The 6,116-nt window shown below is 37.4% G+C and overlaps 1 protein-coding gene across 1 annotated transcript in view; it reads left to right on the forward strand.

Annotated features, from left to right (window-relative positions):
- The window catches only part of LOC106881668 (protein PIF), a 49,564-nt gene that overhangs the window by 12,668 nt on the left and 30,780 nt on the right, over nt 1-6,116 (forward strand). The gene's annotated exons all lie outside the window — the stretch shown is intronic.

Consider the following 6,116-nt stretch of genomic DNA (forward strand, 5'->3'; position numbering starts at 1 on the left):
GATCAGCACTGCTACACTCAGCCTCTCCTCACTTTCACATACAGAACTTTTCCTATAGTGTACTAACGAACTGGTATAATTGTTCACGTGTTATTGACTCTCTTTTTCTCTGCTGTAATATTTCTCATACACACATGTATCACTCACATACACACTTTTCTTTGTATGACGGCCTATCTTTGATTATGTTATTATATGTCGCATTCACACTCTCACACAGACATACATCTTTAACGCTACAATAAATATCTCTGTTATCCATCTTATACGGTTGTGGTCTTTCATTACTGGTCATCTATGTTATCGTCGTATAACATATCATGTATATCAATTATTGATATATATGATATTGTGTGTTCGACCGTGTGATACGTGTAAATAAAAGGAGTCCTCTGTTTCTTCCATTCGTCACCATTTCTCCTTTTATGAGTTCGCACGGTCGTCCCTTACAATGCCATAATAGTAATTTAATAAGCTTCTATAATCTTTATTTATAAGTACCTTGTTAGATACTCCCCCAGCTGCTTATGGCTGGCCAAGATCATCCTGCCTATGGTGCAGTACGACATCGACATCTTGCTGGGGTTCAGCGTTTTGATCAGGCCGACAAAAGTGGGGGACTCCACTACATTCAGCGGTAACGTGTTGTCGACAAACCGGTCTACAATCCTTCGGTCCACCGTAGACTGACGGATGCAAGTGCCAACAGTATGGGCAAACGCCTCGCCAATGGTGGGCTGATGTGCTTTCTTTGCATATGGCTGCACCGACTGGCTACTGGCACTGCCATCAAAATATTGCTTGTGTTTCCCACGGGAAGAGCCGGCCTTGATCCTCTCCTTAAACTGGATGAGAGCAATGCCCACGGCCTTTTTACGTAGCCTTCGACACTGGTGTGGGAAAGGAAGGCTGAAACTATGACTCACTGGTTGCTGCAATATGAAGCAACACATCAAGATATCGAGTTATCTTCAGACTGAAGACCTGGTCTGAATGCTTACAACAGAGTCTCTGCTAGAAACACCAAAGGGCTGGGTGGTACTGTTAAACCAGGTGAAGATTAAGTTTACCATCCCGGAACAGGTATTGTCCATATCGCGGTCTTTAGCACCGTTTTCGTTTTCTCGGGCTTTCACGTCAACTCGAACCTATAGTGGAATGTATTTGCTAAAAGTGTCGTTCGGTGAGATTGAACTTGAAATTACGTAATGGCGAAGCGAACCACACAACCATGCCTGCGTTCAGAAACGTGTCTCTATCCCACCACCACGCGATGTTGTTGACAAGATACAAACTGCTGACCCTTCAGATGATAGACCAGCCTGCTATTGACTCCACCATCGGAAAAATCAATTGTTTACTTCGATTTCAACGATGTTAAATAATCAATACAAGAAGAGGGAAATTATTGAGTCCATAATTAAATATAACGATTGAGTAATTAAGCTCAAGAAAAAAAACTTAGACAAGTGGAGTTTAGTGACACAACACAATCCCTGGGCATAAACAACAATGTTTAATGACAAGCTGAGACCAAGTGGTTTGGGGATCGGCTTATGGATTATTTTTTGTTTTATATTTAATTGATTTTCTCCTTACTCAGTTTCTTTTCTTCTCTTTCTTCTTCTTCTTCTCTTTCGTCTTCCTGTTCGCCATCGTTATCTTTCTATACACTATTTTACTGATTTCTAGTTGCTTTCAATGTTTTTCATGAGAAAAAATTGTTTGGATTTATTCATTCGGAAATGCAAAGTAAATATATGTTATTGGAGGGAGAAAAAAAAAGAGAGTAGAAAGAAAATAAAACTAGTACAATTGTTAAGAACGAGTTTGATAAACTCGCTCCTTACATCTTTTTTTCTCGATACACGTATGCATTTATCCTTTTATTCTCTTCCATGTGCAATGATAAATAGACCGTACAAAGTGTCTTCTGCGTTGTTATTTTGAAAATAAAACACAGTGATGCAAACAAATTTGTGACACTGTATGAAATACTGGTTTGGCAAAGCCAATATAGATAGGTATGGCAATTACATCAACTTTGAAAAAAAGACTAAATAATTTGAAAAAAATATTACTTGACAGGGTACGTAGCTCAGAGATCGGGGAGTCTCTCCAGAATGAGCCACTACTTCTCCACGTTGAGAGGTTATAGCTCCGGTACTATAGATATGTGATTTTAATGTCGCAGGAAAAAATCACAAGATGGATTCTTCAAGCTGAAGAATCCATTTTATGACCTAAGGATGGATCAAAATCCCTGAGACCAAAAGCAAGATAGTCTTGTCTCAGTTGGTCACGCTTGGAAATTCAGCCAGAAAGTATAATGATGGTTGCATTTGATAAGACCCTTTGGAGGAAGTGCCTGGGGATTCTACCCAAGAACTCTCCCAGGAACAGTGGGCAGAGATGGATGGATAGATGGATGGTTGGATGGATATATAAATTATGACATTATAAGATATTTGACAAAATATAAGATACTTGACACTTTGCGTAACAGTTGAAAGTCTTTGCGTTTCGGAGTGATACATGAGAAGGGGTTTTAATTTCTTATCATTAGAGAGATTTCCTCCCAGAAAAAACGTGATACTATCTTTAGAAGCTTAAATCTTGGTGTTGATTTTTCTTCTCGAGAACCGAAAGTTCTAGCTGTCATGAGCTTCCAGAAAATTGGAGTTTCATCAAACTGTATACTTGCTCTGATGTCTAATATCCTTTAGCAATCGTTCAGTTTATTTTCTCCGGCTTCTCAAGATAATTAGTAGTAACATATTTATCAGCACTGGCAGTTTCACCACCCATTTATCTTGTGTAAATTCAAATGCTTCTTAAACTTTCAACCAGAAAAGTTCTTTTTTCCTTTTCTCTTTTTTTTTTTTTTTTTTTTTTAAGTTTCACTTGTCTGCAAATCGTCATACATTTTTTAAAATTACCATCGTACGTATCGGCACTTTACGTCGAGTCTGAACTTCTATCCATACACCCAAGAGCCGTCCCATTTTAAGTATCACATTAGATCTGAAAAAAAATAAGGTCCGAGCAGTTAACAGAGTAACCTCTTGAGCACTGACCTTAATTTTCTCCCTATTGCCATGCATTATTCTCACTATAGACATTGCATGCTTTAATGTTTTGGCAATGTGGCTGAATTTTTTCTCCTGCATTGAGCCTTTTTAAAACATCAAGTTTAATATCAATGTAATTCCTTTACGGTTCCTTTTCGCATTACGGCCTTCAGTTCCATCTGGTAGCTTCTTTGCAAGTAAATAAAACAGCGGCAGCAATCAATAGTTATCCACAACAAATATGTAGTTTTAAAAATAGAGCTAGGAAAGTACTATTTTGTGAGAGCAAAAAAATGTTTGTCTTATTTTTATGGATGCAAAACTGGGAATAAGCAGATGAAAGAATGAAGGATGAGGTGGAAAGAAATATTGTATAATTACAGTTAGTTGAAGGGTTACCAGATTCATGGGCACTTAGCTCCTTTCATCTCTGACTTGAACCAGAAAATATACACACACACACACACTCACTCTCTCTCTCTCTTTCTTTCTCTCTCTCTCTCTCTCTCACACACACACACACACTTACTCTCTCTTTCTTCCTCTCTTGATACACGTACACTCTGTTATATTGATATACAATATATGTAGCTACAGACACAGCTATCATGCTGATATTACTGTTGTTGTTGCCAGTTAGTTATTCAACAGTTGGCGGGTTGGTAGTCGTGGAATTATTGATTGTATTGGTCTTAACGTCGATGATAGTGGTGATGCTGATGATGATAAGGGTTTTGTTGGGGATGGCGGTGGCCGTATTGTTTTTATCAATTGTATTGTTGTTGTCATTTTGTCTCAACTCAATCGTCATTGGACTACGATCAAAAACATTTCATTTAACTTTTAAAATACTCTAGAATCCCATATTATCTCATTGATTGTCTCTTATTCTAGATGGAATTGTTTATCTTGATGTTGTTATTGATCATTATTGATCATTAAGGAGATGGTAAGTTGGTAATGGAAGTGGTTGTATTGATGCTGGTTATAACAGTTGTATTGAGTACATTTCATCTCACTAAAGATCTCTAAGAAATATTGTAGACGTTCAACTAATAAGATTACATACATTTTCACTATAAGCTGTTGAAAATTGTCCTCTGGTTGGTTAAAACTTTTCCAGCTTAATATCAGTCAACATTGAAACCTTTCTCTCATAAAATCCATTTCTTACAGCTTTCGTGCCAATCAAACTCTAAATAGTTGTGTGGGTTACTAGCTAAGCACTCTACGATCAGCCCACAAACAGATTACAATCGGAATACACAGGGACGGAAGGTAATGCAATCTCAAAATCAGAGTCGGTGCGTGACCTGAAATCCATACGAGTAATGATGCAATATTCCATGTGTATATTACCAAGATGGCAGCACTGTGTAGGCGAGTACCTGGATAGATTCTGGGATCATTCAGAATCAGAAAAAAAAGAGATAGCATGCTACTCCTACGGAGAACTTTCGTTCCCAGTCGTCTGGATTACTGCACCCAACAGTGGTCGCTGCAGAGCATCAAACTTTTAATGTATATTTTTAAATGCTGATTTTTCTGCAACCAAAAATGCTGTCTTCACTTCTATGCGGAAGTGAAGACAGTATGTTCTTTGTCTATCTCCTTAACTTCTTGGAGATTTTAGGTACAATTATACTGTTCTAATTTAATTAATTCTATGTCTTTGTGCAGCTGAGGATTGCTCTGCATTTTAAATTGATGTAATGATTGCATTGGTCAATTAAATAGAGTTGCATGAAACGATCGTACTGCATTACCTCTGGATATTAAATGGAGTTGCATGAAACGATCGTACTGCATTACCTCTGGATATCCTTGTTGCTTATTTTGATTTTAATCACCTTACTTTGAAATTGTATGGATAATACCGTACTAAATTCTGGTGCCTCAACTTAAATACCATTTTCATCTGAATGTGACTTTTTTCCCGTGACTTTATTACCGGCCACGGAGTTGGTAGAAATCTCTTATAAGCAACTGCATGAAGCAGATCTTCCCTATACAGGATCTGTAAACCTCTAGTGAACTACTGAGGCAGTACTAGAGTTCAGTGAACTATATTCTAAAACCTTAAAGAGCTGCAGCGTAAGATCTATAACTATTCATTTACATATAATTATTCAGTTATATATGTCTTTCAGCTGAGAGGTGAAGCTGGATAAACAAGTTTGTCGTTCGTTTATAAGATCAATTCATTGAGTTGACATATCTTTCAAAACCTAGGATCTGTGGTAAAATTCATTTGAATAATAGAGTCCTTGGTTAAGAAATGATTGTGCGACGACTAGTGTAGAGCCTCTCTCGTTTGTTCATAAATGCAATCGGTGTCTTTGGCAAACAGCTATTTTTCAGCTTCGTGTTTTGAACTTGAAAATAACAACTTAAGAACTCTAGTTTAAAGGAATAATATATTGTCTTCTTTTCGTAGCGTTAGCTCTACAATTATTAATATTTCACCACCCGACCTTGCTTGCATTTGAACTGTTTACTCGTAATGAAAGCGGGACGTCTGAAGATGAAATAAACAGTTGATCGAAATAAAGGAAATAAAGAGATTGAGAAAAGATGGCAGACAGACGATCAGAAAAGGAAAAAAAGTGGTAATAAAGTAGAGGATCAAACAACCGCTGTTGCCATCCCTATAGTGCATCGCACGTAAAAATGTAAGACAAAAATGAGCTTCCAAATCTGGCTTCTAAATCTCTTATTTACCAACGAATCGACATCAACCTTGAAAGGGATCTGATAAATAAATAATCTATTCTTTAACTACGTACGGTATGCGGTGACGTCTAGATGGGATATTTGGCAATGAAAAGAGAACTTTACGATCTCTTGCAAATGTTCTTGGGGCGGATGTCCCTTCTTTCTAGATAAAAGGGAAATGGCGCTGTTGACAACATTGCGTTTTTTTTTCCTTTCTTCTTTCTTTTCTTTTTTAAGGAAAGTGGTTCTTGTTGCTGTAAGTGGTAATGGTAATGGTAGTGACTATTGACAGTTGTACATGCGCTTTGGTGATGCTCTTGATATATATAT

The sequence above is a fragment of the Octopus bimaculoides genome, chromosome 14 (genome assembly GCF_001194135.2).
Source record: "Octopus bimaculoides isolate UCB-OBI-ISO-001 chromosome 14, ASM119413v2, whole genome shotgun sequence".
NCBI classification, from domain to species: Eukaryota; Metazoa; Mollusca; class Cephalopoda; order Octopoda; family Octopodidae; genus Octopus; species Octopus bimaculoides.